This window comes from Dendropsophus ebraccatus, chromosome 1 (assembly GCF_027789765.1).
Source record: "Dendropsophus ebraccatus isolate aDenEbr1 chromosome 1, aDenEbr1.pat, whole genome shotgun sequence".
NCBI lineage: Eukaryota > Metazoa > Chordata > Amphibia > Anura > Hylidae > Dendropsophus > Dendropsophus ebraccatus.
The window spans coordinates 57,160,036-57,172,578 of NC_091454.1; the positions used below are offsets into that span (position 1 = coordinate 57,160,036).

The 12,543-nt window shown below is 47.1% G+C and overlaps 1 protein-coding gene across 1 annotated transcript in view; it reads right to left on the bottom strand.

The window, feature by feature from the left end:
- The window catches only part of CPLX2 (complexin 2), a 126,840-nt gene extending 126,507 nt beyond the window's left edge, over positions 1-333 (bottom strand). The window contains exon 1 of the mRNA XM_069954581.1: positions 284-333. The gene's annotated coding sequence lies outside the window, so the exon portion shown is untranslated. The remainder of the gene's footprint in view (positions 1-283) is intronic.
- Between the last annotated feature and the right edge of the window lie 12,210 nt (positions 334-12,543).

Here is a 12,543-nt window from a genome sequence, read left to right on the forward strand (position 1 = left end):
GGGAGCCTTTAGCTGGAAAAATACTGGAGGGAATGAAAGCCTCGTCCAGATTTCTAAGCTGGGTGAGATGAAAAGCCAAGGAAGCTCCGGAGATATCTTATTCCACAGATTCACAGTTTTTATGGTAAAGAAGGTTTGTTGCCTCCGGAGAGACAACCGAATTTCCTTTCCAAACAAATCCTTAGACATCTATTCTTGTGACTTAATAAATATAATTCTTTTAATCTTTGTGCCTAATTAAAATCTTCCATATCCTTTATTTGTTTAGTTGATATTTTTGTACCTTTTCCAGCTCCAGGGCTCCTTTCTATGAATCGGTGCCCAGAACTAAATAACATAAAAGATATGAGACTATATCTTGATGACAATCTATATGACAATATCCCGCTGGTCTTAAAAGCAGCTGATAGACATTGAGGGAGATTTATCAAACATGGTGTAAAGTGAAACTGGCTGAGTTGCCCCTAGCAACCAATCAGATTCCACCTTTCATTCCTCACAGACCCTTTGAAAAATGAAAGGTAGAATCTGATTGGTTGCTAGAAGCTAAAGTTTCACTTTACACCATGTTTGATAAATCTCCCCCATTGTGTGTTGTTCTGTAGTCTATAATCTACAAGTACACACAAATCCTTCTCTACCAGTGACTTTCCCATATGATGCATGCGGGTTATTAGTACCCTTATGCATAACTTTACATTTATCCAAACTTAATCTTATTTGTAAAGTTGGTGCCAAAACTCATGTGTCCAGGTCAACTTGTAACTTGTAACACATTTCTTATTGATTGTACTGTACTACATAGCTTGGTGCCATATGCAAGAATAGAAAAAAGTGTCATTAATTAATAGCTGTGCTGAATGCAGTAGTTTGCTGATGGAAGCAAACTGCAAGCATTAAGTATGGGGGTTCATAGGCACACAAATGCGGACCCTAATTCAGGCCGATGGGCTTAAAGGGGTGATCTGGTATCAGAAAATTGTATACTGTATAAATAAGACTTTGACCCCAAGACATATAACTAACTGTCACGGTCTCCATCTGTGCCGGCCGGCGCGCGCGTCCCCGCCTCCTAGGGCGCGCGCGCGCCGGCTGTCTCAGATTTAAAGGGCCAGTCCGCCCCTAATTGGTGTTGCACACAATCACTCCCTATAAGTTCCAGCCCTGCCCCCTTCCAGGTGTTGGAGCCTCTACATGCTTCCCATAGCGTTTGGCCCAGCTCCCTGTGGTTCCTGACCTTAGTCCTTGTCCCTTGTTCCTGTCTTCAGTCCTTGTCCCTAGTCCTTGCCCGCTGCCTTCCCATTGTTCCTGAGTCCTGTCTGCCACTGGCGGTCACGTCTACAGTCCTCTGTCGGCACTATCTCCTGCCTACTGCTCCTGCCACGCCTCGCCTGCCGTCACTAGCAACCAAGCCAGGGGTAGCGACCTGGGGGTCGCCTGTCGCAGCAAGTCCATCCCACCTTGAGGCGGGCTCTGGTGAAAACCAGCGGCCCCTTAGACTCCGCTCCCTGGTGAGGTTAGTGCCATCGCTAGTGACGGTCCAGTGGATCCACTACTCCAGGCGTAACAGTAGGCTCCAACCATGGATCCCGGCGAGGTGCGTGATATCCGTGACATAGCCCGAGTGGTCGCCCAACAGGCTCAACAAATCCAGCAACAGTCGCAGCAGATCCAGCAACTCACTGCCGCCTTACAGCAGCATACTACAGCCCAGCGCACACCACCTCCTGCTGCTTTTTCTACACTTCGACTGGCTCTCCCAAGCAAATACTCTGGTGACTCCAAGTTGTGCAGAGGATTCCTGACTCAGTGCACTATGCATATTGAACTTCTAAGCAGTCAGTTTGCCACCGAGCGCTCTAAAGTGGCTTTCATCATCAGCCTATTGGAGGGTAGAGCTCTGGCCTGGGCCACGCCGCTGTGGGACCAAGATGACCCTGCTGCTGCCAATCTCCAAACCTTCCTAGTCGAGTTCCGCTCTGTCTTTGAGGAACCTGCCCGTGCCTCTTCAGCTGAAACTGCTCTCCTCAACCTCTCTCAAGGGAGCTCCTCTGTTGGTGACTACGCCATCCAGTTCCGCACCCTGGCGGCAGAATTAGACTGGAATGAGGCCGCTCTAATAGCCACCTTCAAGAAGGGCCTGTCTAGTCGGGTGAGAGACGTGCTTTCCGCCTGAGACCTACCTACCTCCCTGAACGAACTCATTCTACTGGCCACCAGGGTCGATACTCGTTTTTCTGAGAGAGAGGAGGAGGTCTGGCATGAACGGCGACTAAGCCTGTCCCGTCGCCATCACCAGCTGACGCCGGTCTTCCAGAATCCTGACGTTCTGGTGTCCCAGTTGACTCCTGAGATTCCTATGCAGGTGGAACGGGCTCACCTGACGCCTGATGAAAGAATTCGTCGTCTGGAGCTGAATCTCTGCCTCTACTGCGGTGGTTCGGATCACTTTCGGCTGAGATGTCCCCAACGTCCCCAAGCATCTGGGAAACGCCAGCACCTAGGTCCAGTGGTAGAGGTCTCCCTAAGTGTGAATGCCACCTCTCCAAGATTGTCTGTGCCAGTTTCCATCCAGACACCCTCAGGACAAACTCACCAGACTACTGCCTTTCTTGATTCTGGGTCAGCAGGCAATTTTATTGCAGCTACATTGGTCCAGAGATGGCGGCTACCCGTGACCCCACTAGCCAGACCCCTGACTATCTCCTCGGTCACGGGCGAGATTCTTACCGACCATGTGCACTACCAGACCGCACCTCCAGTCCTCCAGGTGGGCACTTCACATCTGGAGAAGATCTCCTTCTACGTCCTGCCCCATTCTTCTTCCACCATCCTCCTGGGACTCCCTTGGCTGCAATTACATGCCCCTAAGCTGGACTGGAGAACCGGGAAGATTCTTAGTTGGGGTTATGACTGTTCCAACCAGTGTCTGAGGTCACCTCAGCCCAAGTACTCTATGTTGTCACCCGAGCCCGCCAAGCCTTTGTCCGGCCTACCGGCGGAATACCAAGACTTGCTTGATGCCTCCATCTGCAGGCAAGAAAGAGGGGGAGGCCAAAGGGGGGGGGGGGTACTGTCACGGCCGCGGCAGCGTCCCGTGTTCCAGGCCGCCGCCGCGACCTCCTCCTGCCCCATGCAGCCGCCGGGGTCCTTGTGCAGGGACCCGGCGCTGCTGCTAGTTCGGCCCCTGGGGGCGCCTCACCTCTCCTCCGCTCCTGTCTCCGTCTGTGCCGGCCGGCGCGCGCGTCCCCGCCTCCTAGGGCGCGCACGCGCTGGCTGTCTCAGATTTAAAGGGCCAGTCCGCCCCTAATTGGTGTTGCACACAATCACTCCCTATAAGTTCCAGCCCTGCCCCCTTCCAGGTGTTGGAGCCTCTACATGCTTCCCATAGTGTTTGGCCCAGCTCCCTGTTGTTCCTGACCTTAGTCCTTGTCCCTTGTTCCTGTCTTCAGTCCTTGTCCCTAGTCCTTGCCCGCTGCCTTCCCATTGTTCCTGAGTCCTGTCCGCCACTGGCGGTCACGTCTACAGTCCTCTGCCGGCACTATCTCCTGCCTACTGCTCCTGCCACGCCTCGCCTGCCGTCACTAGCAACCAAGCCAGGGGTAGCGACCTGGGGGTCGCCTGCCGCAGCAAGTCCATCCCGCCTTGCGGCGGGCTCTGGTGAAAACCAGCGGCCCCTTAGACTCCACTCCCTGGTGAGGTTAGTGCCATCGCTAGTGACGGTCCAGTGGATCCACTACTCCAGGCGTAACACTAACACAGTATAGTGTAGTGTGAAATTCTAAAGATTAGTGCAGTTTCTAGATGTTATATCAGTTTCTGGGCAGCTCACCATTGTGTGATCCAGTATGAATTCTTTATTGTACCAAAGGATTCCTGATATAACAATGACCCTAAACTTATAAGTAAATTCAGTATAGAATGTAAAAAAAATTCTAATTCTCAGCTTATCATACAGACAAAAGGGCCAATAACAAATATTACACAACATATTTTAGTAATATTATCTGCCTTTCCCCTTTCCATTACCAGGCTAAAAGTAAATATTTATAACCCTTCTCTTACTCCTAATCCAGCTGGCTTGTTTACAGCGAGTCCAGAGGTCATAGAAAGGGAACTGAGTAACTATTACTGAAAGCAGATTTTGTTCCTCCTAAACAGGATTAGAAGCTATTAATCTAGATAGGCCAGAGAAAGTAAATAATGCTGAAAGCTTTAAGAGTGATAAGCTGCCATTAAACCTGTTACTACAAAGTAGGTTATTCTCAGAGATAACAGATGTTACTAGGTTTTATAACATTAAACCTAATCACATCAATCCTACTAGTTGATTTCACATATAACATCCCTAGTTTCTTTGTGAGCTCTAAGGTCACACAACATTCTTCAACAACATTTTTCTATCCTTTTTTTCCCCCTGTGTCCCCCCCCCCCAAAAAAAAAAAACAGATACAAAAAGGATGCATTTGTGTGCATCCTTTTTGATCCGTTTTTCCATTGACCCCCATTAAAAAAAACCGGATCTATTTTTTTAATGGACAAAAAAAGGGGGGGGGGGGGGGGGGCGATTGCAAAAACACAGTGTGAATTTAGCCTTATATGAAATATGCAGCAGTGAATTATATTTTGGCTTACTTTGGAGATATTACTATTTGATAATCATTTCCACAGAAATGGCCATTACATTGGAAATGCAGTATTACATATAACATTATTACATAAAAGTATTACATAAAACATATCAAGTTGTTTATATATTTTGCAATCTGTGACACATCAGCTATAGAGAAAATACTACTCTCAGCTCTGCTACATAAACATTCCCACAGACACAAATACCTCTGCTACATAAGGTCCTGTACTGAGAGGAGGATTAGCACCACAGGACCCTGTGCTGAAAGAAGGGCGAGCACAACAGGACTCTGTACTGTGAGGAGGTGGGCGAGTATGAGGCTGGTAGCACCCCAGTCTTCCCAGGGTCAGGTTGTTTGGGAATGCAGCCCAAAGTGGATGGTAAACTCCATCTAATGCTAAATACCGGCGCAAGAACAATAACAGACAAGTAGTGTAAGGGAAAGTTTAAAAGAACTTTGAGGCTATGTTCACACTACGTAAAAGTACACATTATATACGCTCCGGCCGGGATCCCGTACGGGGCCGCAAATAACTGACATGTCAGTTTTCTGCGGCCGCTTGCTTCACTGTGTGCTATGGGAAGCTCTGATGCGCCCCTATCAGAACTCTGCGGCCGGAAAGACCATCCGGCCGGTACTTAAGTACTGGCCGAGATGATCCGGCCGGGTCACGGAACGGCCAGTCTCCATACGTTGCGTGAACATAGCCTGAAGAGGGTGTGAAACTGTTAAGAGGTAAATGGGTATGGTCCATGCAGTCTACCCGGAGTATTCAACCTGCAGACAAGGAATTAAGTTATTTGGCTTGTTGAACGTTTTGGGTGTTTGCAATGTTTTGGCTGCTCCATACAACCTTTGTCATACTTGACAATGGCTATTTGGATCAGCCAAAACATTACTTGGGTGAAGAAACATTACAGTCATTGTGTTGTCCCTTTCCAAAAATCTATACTGCATACATAGTGAAGATGAGATCTTCAAGATGTATCAAGCTCCCCTTAAGTGACTTGCACCATATGCCTTATCACAAGGTACTGCCATTACTTCTTTAACTTTTCTAGCCTGACAGGTAATTGGGGGTCTATGGATACATTTAGGCTATGTTCACACTATATATCTTTACGGCCGTAGTGCGAACTGCAAATATACGCACGTAGTTTTGAGGTTGATGCGTTCGCTTGAAAGTATACGATATACGGCCGCACAATGCACACTACGTATGAGCTTACGGCCGGATCGTATACGGCGCCGTGAAAAATGAACAAGACCATTGTTTGAGAAGGGAAATGTTCCAACTCACGGCCGTGGATTTCCATGCGGTCCCGTGCGGAGTACTTATTTTAGCCAAATTGAACGTGATTTTTAGATCCAAAAGGTTCTGTGTGTTTTATTGGGCTGGGCGAAGATTTCCAAGTAAATGACCTGTTTCAGATCGCTTCGAAACAAGCTAGGGAAGCAGAACTGTACTACGGGCGTATGTTCACGGTTCGCCCGCATGTTCACAATCCGGCCGCATGTCTATTTTTCCCACGGCCATACTTTCAGCCGCACATGTACGGCTGTGTACGAACTACGGCTGGACTCATACGTAGTGTAAACATAGCCTTACTTTGTATGTCAAGAGATTTACTATATGACAAATGGTGTGATACTCTTTCATTTCCAGAGAGAATTCTCAAGGTGCTACAGCCAGATTCTGTTATGTAATTATGCATGTATAGATGTTCATGCAACGTCCATGTGGTTCCTTCTACAAGTCCAATATTATTACTGATTTATTGACCTTTAGTGAGTGAAAGCCCCGGAGTGAAAACAAAGAATTCCATAAATATTTACCTTTGAGTCCTAGCCTCCCATCTGTAAATCAAATGCTTAGCAGTCAGCAGTCCGTGAATTTTTAATAAAAATGGAAATGTTTGAAGATTGATTCTGTAACATCAGCGCGAGTGCGACCTTTGTAGCTGACCTTGTGTCACAACAGTAAAAATGAACACTGAAATAAACATATGGTCCCCAGCATATTCTGCTTCTCAGCAATAACATTAGATTTCAGAAATTCTCTTCTGTTTGGTTATCCTAACTTTTGCTTGTCCTTGTCCAGTATTCTGTGTCAGTCATATATCTACTCTCGGTTATACAACACATATTGTAGCCCATATATAATGACAGAATGTGGAGAAAGGGAGACAGATTTGCTCAGTTTCTGACCCTGCACTTTATCTGGATGGGAATAACCAATTTAAAAATGTACTTCATGTGTCAAAGCTATAAGAGAAAGAGAGACCTTGTGGCCCAGACCAAATAATCAATAGTTCCTGTATTAGTCTCTAGGAGTAATACTCCATGTAAGTATTCATTTTTTACTATAAAAATGGACCTTTCAACATATTAACATCAATATAATGTTATTCTGGTTTTCAAGGACATTAATAGATTTATAGCAAAATGGCTGCATGTTACTAAAATGTACAGGAGGCTGCTGCATTGGAGCTATTGATTAGAGCGGCACCACATAGACTTCCCTCTTTATGCACTCTGCATAAAACACTAGTAGTACGGAGAGTACCTTCCAGATAATTCCACCTGTATGCTGGCTCAAATGCAAAAGGACAAAGCTAAAGAGGGAACAAGGAACTCTTGCTGTATGCAGGCAGGGCAGGGAAATTAGCCCATAGTATTAAGACATCACTATAATGGAAAAATAATGTTGACATGTCATAAAGACACGCCAAAGGTCTTGATTGGTTGCTGTCTATGTGTCTGAGGTGCTGAGATCCATTTTCTCTAAATTCTAATTTAATCCTAAAGTGAATATGTTAAACATAGACACAAGCACAGTGAGACCCTATTCATGCATCAGTAATCCAGTCCATAACTGTGGACCCGCAACTACGGACAGGGTTCGGATGTCTATCTGTTCTTGTTTGCGCAGACCCATTTAAGGAACGTATTTAAAGCTGCGGACTAAAAAATACTGTTAAAGGGGCCTAAATCTGTCTAAATCTAAATCAGCGAAGAGATAGACTGAGGATAAAGCGCTTAACCAGCCCAGATTCATTTAAACTAATCTCTAACATGTTAAAGTGACTCTGTACCCACAATCTGTCCCTCCCAAACCACTTGTACCTTCGGATAGCTGCTTTTAATCTAGGATCTGTCCTGGGGTCCGTTCGGCAGGGGATGCAGTTATTGTCCTAAAAAACAACTTTTAAACTTGCAACCCTATGCCCAATGACCGTGGCCTAGATTGTGTATGCATTAGGCCGGCACACCCTTTCTGTCCCTCTTCCCCACCCTCTTCATCCTTAGGAATGCCCCTAGAACATTTTCTCAAGTCTGAACATTACACAGGTGCCTTAATGATCCAGCCCATGTGCCGTGCTTACACAGGTGAGGAATAGGAGAAAATTTGCCTGGAACATTCCTAATGATGAGGAGGGTGGGGAGGAGGGACAGAGAGGTTGTGCCAGCCTAATGCATACAATATCTAGGCCACGGCCATTTGACACAGGGCTGCAAGTTTAAAAGTAGTTTTTTAGGGCAATAACTGCATCACCTGACGAACGGACCCCAGGACAGATCTTGGATAACAGCAGCTATCTGAAGGTACAAGTGGTCAGGAGAGTTCAGATTGTGGGTACAGAGTCGATTTAACCTCTTAAGGACCCATGACGTACCGGTACGTCATGGATCACTGTCACTTAAGGACCCATGACGTACCGGTACGCAGGTCCTTTAAGAGGGCGCCGCGGACAGGCCGCATGCGAACGGGAGAGATGGCCTACAGAAATACACTGCAGGCTATCTCTCCCTGTCGGCATGGGGGGTTGTTAACCCCCACCCATGCCGACGATCGCCGCTATTAGCTTATCAGTTCAGATCAGCCAATAGCGGCGATCGGAAACTTTCCGGGCCATAGGTGACCCGATGACCCGGAAAAAACGGCGGTCGGTGCTGTCCGAGGATGGCACCGACCGCCATTATTGTAAAAAGTAATGGTGGTCACGGTGCCATCGGCCCGATCGCCGTGAACGGACGGCCGGTACCGGTCGGCGGTTCGCGGCGATCAAAGTCCCTAAAAGTTATAAATACCTGCTCTGGACCCCTCAGCTAGGTAGCTGAGGGGTCCAGAGCAGGTATTTGTACATTACTCACCTGTCCCGGGGTCCTGATCGGCGTCTTCCGGGTTCGCGGCGTCCTCGTCTTCTGGTCGGGTCTTCGGCTCCTTCCGTGACGTCCCGTTCGGCTTTTTTCGGCTTTTTTCGGCTCCAGCGTTGTCTTTTTTAGGATCTTGCGCTCTGCTGCCCTCTAGCGGCTGATAAGTGTAATACACTTATCAGCAGCTATAGGGATGTTCAGTATGTTCAGGGGTTTTTTTTTTTCCAAATTTTTTTTTTCTATTTTCCGCACCCTATCGCCGCTGAGTGTTGATCAGCATCGCACGAAAGTGCATTGCTAATCAGCAACTCCTCCTTTTTGGTGTAGGGTGTTTTTTTCTATATCCTACTGCTACGGTCTGCTGATAAGTGCCGCACATAAGTGCGGCATTTATCAGCAACACCATTTTTGGAGTAGTTTTTTTTTTTAATAATTACTGTAAAAAAACACGTAAAAAACACTACATTACACCACACTAAACTACATTGAATAAAGTTTGACACTACACCACTACATACCCCATATACCAATCCCTATATAAAAGTGGCCCCCGGCGTGTTTTCGGTATCGGACGCATACGCTATTATTACCTCCGACCCTGAAACAGCCAGTGAGGATGAATGGGGGGATCCTTCTTTCCTCCATTCATCCTCATCCTCCAATGACGTATCTGGGGGTAGCGTAGCGTACGATGCCTCACAGACACGTCTATTCCGCCAGTACCGTCCCAATAAGAGATGATGGTATGGCGTGAAATTCTACTAACTCTGTGAGAGTACCTCAGGGTACACATACAGATTTAGTGTACGTGCACACTGCGCAATGGCGAGGGATAACCCTTTGTGCATTCCGCAGCTGGCACCCGCTGGCGGACTGATGCAGGCGCGTGTCTCCACCCGTGTCATAGACTCCATTCTATGCATGGCCGGATTCCATCGTCCGTCGAAAGAATAAATACGTTGGACGGAGAGCGGAATCCGCCTGTGCATAGCATGAAGTCTATGACATGGACGGAGTCGCGCGCCCGCATCAGTCCGCCGGTGGGTGCCAGCTGCAGAATGCACAAAGGGTTATCCTTCGCCATTCCGCAATGTGCACGTACCCTTAGAGTGTATGAAGGAAGGGACACCCGAATCCAGCCCCCAGATGTCCCCCCATCCTCCGATATAGTGGGAAGATCGTTTGGGAACTGATCTTCCCACTGCTAGATAAAGGTTACCACCTGTACGGAGATAACTTTTATACCAGCACCCCCCTCTTCTGGTCCCTCCCTGCCCGAGCTACTGTAGCTTGCGGCACGATCCGAAAATATCAGAAGCAGTAATAAAGCCCTAATATTTAGCAGCCATGGAGCGGACCCAGCGCTTCTGGATATGAAGGACCCCGGATCGCACCAGGACAACATTTTCCAGGTGACATCCCCCACACTGGAAAATAGGAGATCCCAGAAGAAGTGCAGAGTGTGGCGTAACAGGGGGATCAGGAAGGACACCATTTTCCAGTGTGACACCTGTCCTGATCACCCCGGCCTCTGCATACTGGATCGCTTCAAGGCGTACCACACGTCATCGGAGTTCTACATTATCTAAATTCTGTCCCTTATTCCTATTTCAGGGGTCACGTTGATCCAGGGATTATTCTGATCGCCATTATGGAGTCGGGAAGGAATTTATTCCCAGTGATGAGGCTACTGTCGTCTGCCTTACAAGGTTTTTTTTTGCCTTCCTCTGGATCAACACAGGTTGAATTTGATGGACACCTGTCATTTTCAACCTTATAAACTAATAATTGGCCTAATACCCCCAAATAAATTAGAATGGTCCCTTTTCCCCAGCTAAATAGGTATGGCCGCCATTCCCATTAGAGGATGCCATGATGCAATTATAAACCCTCTGTGCTGCCAGGGCAGTAGAAACCCCCCACAAGTGACCCCATTCTGGAAACTACACCCCATAAGAAATCTAACAAGGGGGGCAGCGGGTATATGGCCCACTGGTGACGGCCACATTTGGGACGTGAAAATGAAAAAAAAAATGGTATTTTGGGGTCCATATGCTCACTGCACCCCTCGTTAGATTCCTTATGGGGTGTAATTTCCAGAATGGGGTCACTTGTGGGGGGTTTCTACTGTCCTGGCAGCACAGGAGCTTTGTAATTGCCTTCATCCTCCATTCCAGCCTCTAATTGGTGCTCTGTCCCTTTGGTGGCTTGCCCTGTGATCATATGGCACATTATGTCCACATGTGGGGTATTTTCGTACTCAGGGGTAATTACCCTACACGTTTTGCATTTATTTTCTTTTTTAACCCCTTGTGGAAATGGAAAAAAATCAAGGCTAGACCAACATTTAGTGTAATTTTTTTTTTAATTTTTTACTGTAAATCATTGATCTTGTCATGATTTTTTCATTTTCACAAGGGGCTAAAAGATAAAAAAAACACAAAATGTGTAGAGCAATTTCCCCTGAGTACGGAAGTACCACACATGTGGACATAAAGCGCCATGCGGGTGCAGGGTAAGCCTCCAAAGGGAAGGAGCGTCATTTGTTTTTTTGAGGCTGGATTTGGCTGGATTGGATTTCGAGGGGCCATATTGCATTTAAAAGGCCCCTGTGTTGCCAAGACAGTTGAAACCCCCCACAAGTGACCCTATTATGGAAACTACACCCCTCAAGGAATGTAACAAGGGGTGTAGTGAGCATATGGACCCCACTGGTGACGGGCACAAATGTGGAACAATGTGGCGTAAAAATGAAATATTACATTTTTTACACTATAATGTTGGTCAAGCCTTGAATTTATCATTTTCACAAGGGGTTAAAAGAGAAAAAAAACACAAAATGTGTAGAGCAATTTGCCCCGAGTCCGTAAATACCCCACATGTGGACATAAAGCGCCATGTGGGCGCAGGGCAAGCCTCCGAAGGGAAGGAGCGCCATTTGCATTTTGGAGGTTGGATTTGGCTAGAATGGATGATGAACGCCATGTCGCATTTACAGAGCCCTCGTGCTGCCAAGACAGTGGAAACCCCCCACAATTGACCCCATTCTGGAAACTACACCCCTCAAGGAATCTAACAAGTGGTGCACTGAGGATATGGACCCCTTGATGACGGACACATTTGTGCCGTGAAAGTGAAAAAATGAAATTTTTCACTTTCACGTCCCATTGTTCCACATTTGTGCCCGTCACCAGTGGGGTCCATATGCTCACTGCACCACTTGTTAGATTCCTTGAGGGATGTATTTTCCAGAATGGGGTCCCTTGTGGGGGGTTTCCAGTGTTTTGGCAGCACGAGGGCTCTGTAAATGCGACGTGGCCCTTGCAATCCATTCCAGTGAAATCCAGCTTCCAAAAGCCAATTGGCGCTCCTTCCCTTTGGAGGCTCGTCCTGCACCCGCTTGGCACTTTATGTCCACATGTGGGGTATTTCCGTACTCAGGAGAAACTGTGCTACACATTTGTTTTTGTTTTTTCCTTTTATCCCTTTGTGAAAATGAAAAATTGAAGGCTAGAACAACGTTTTAGTGTAAAAAATACCTGTCTTTTTTCACGCCACATTGTTCGGAAAATCTGTGAAGCACCTGTGGGGTCCAGATGCTCACTGCACCCCTTGTTACATTCCTTGAGGGGTGTAGTTTTCTAAATGGTGTCCCTTTAGGGGTGTTTTTTACGTTTTGGCACCCCAGAGCCTCTGCCAACCTGAAGTGGTACAGTCAGAAATGACCAAATATAACGGAGCCATTGAAAAG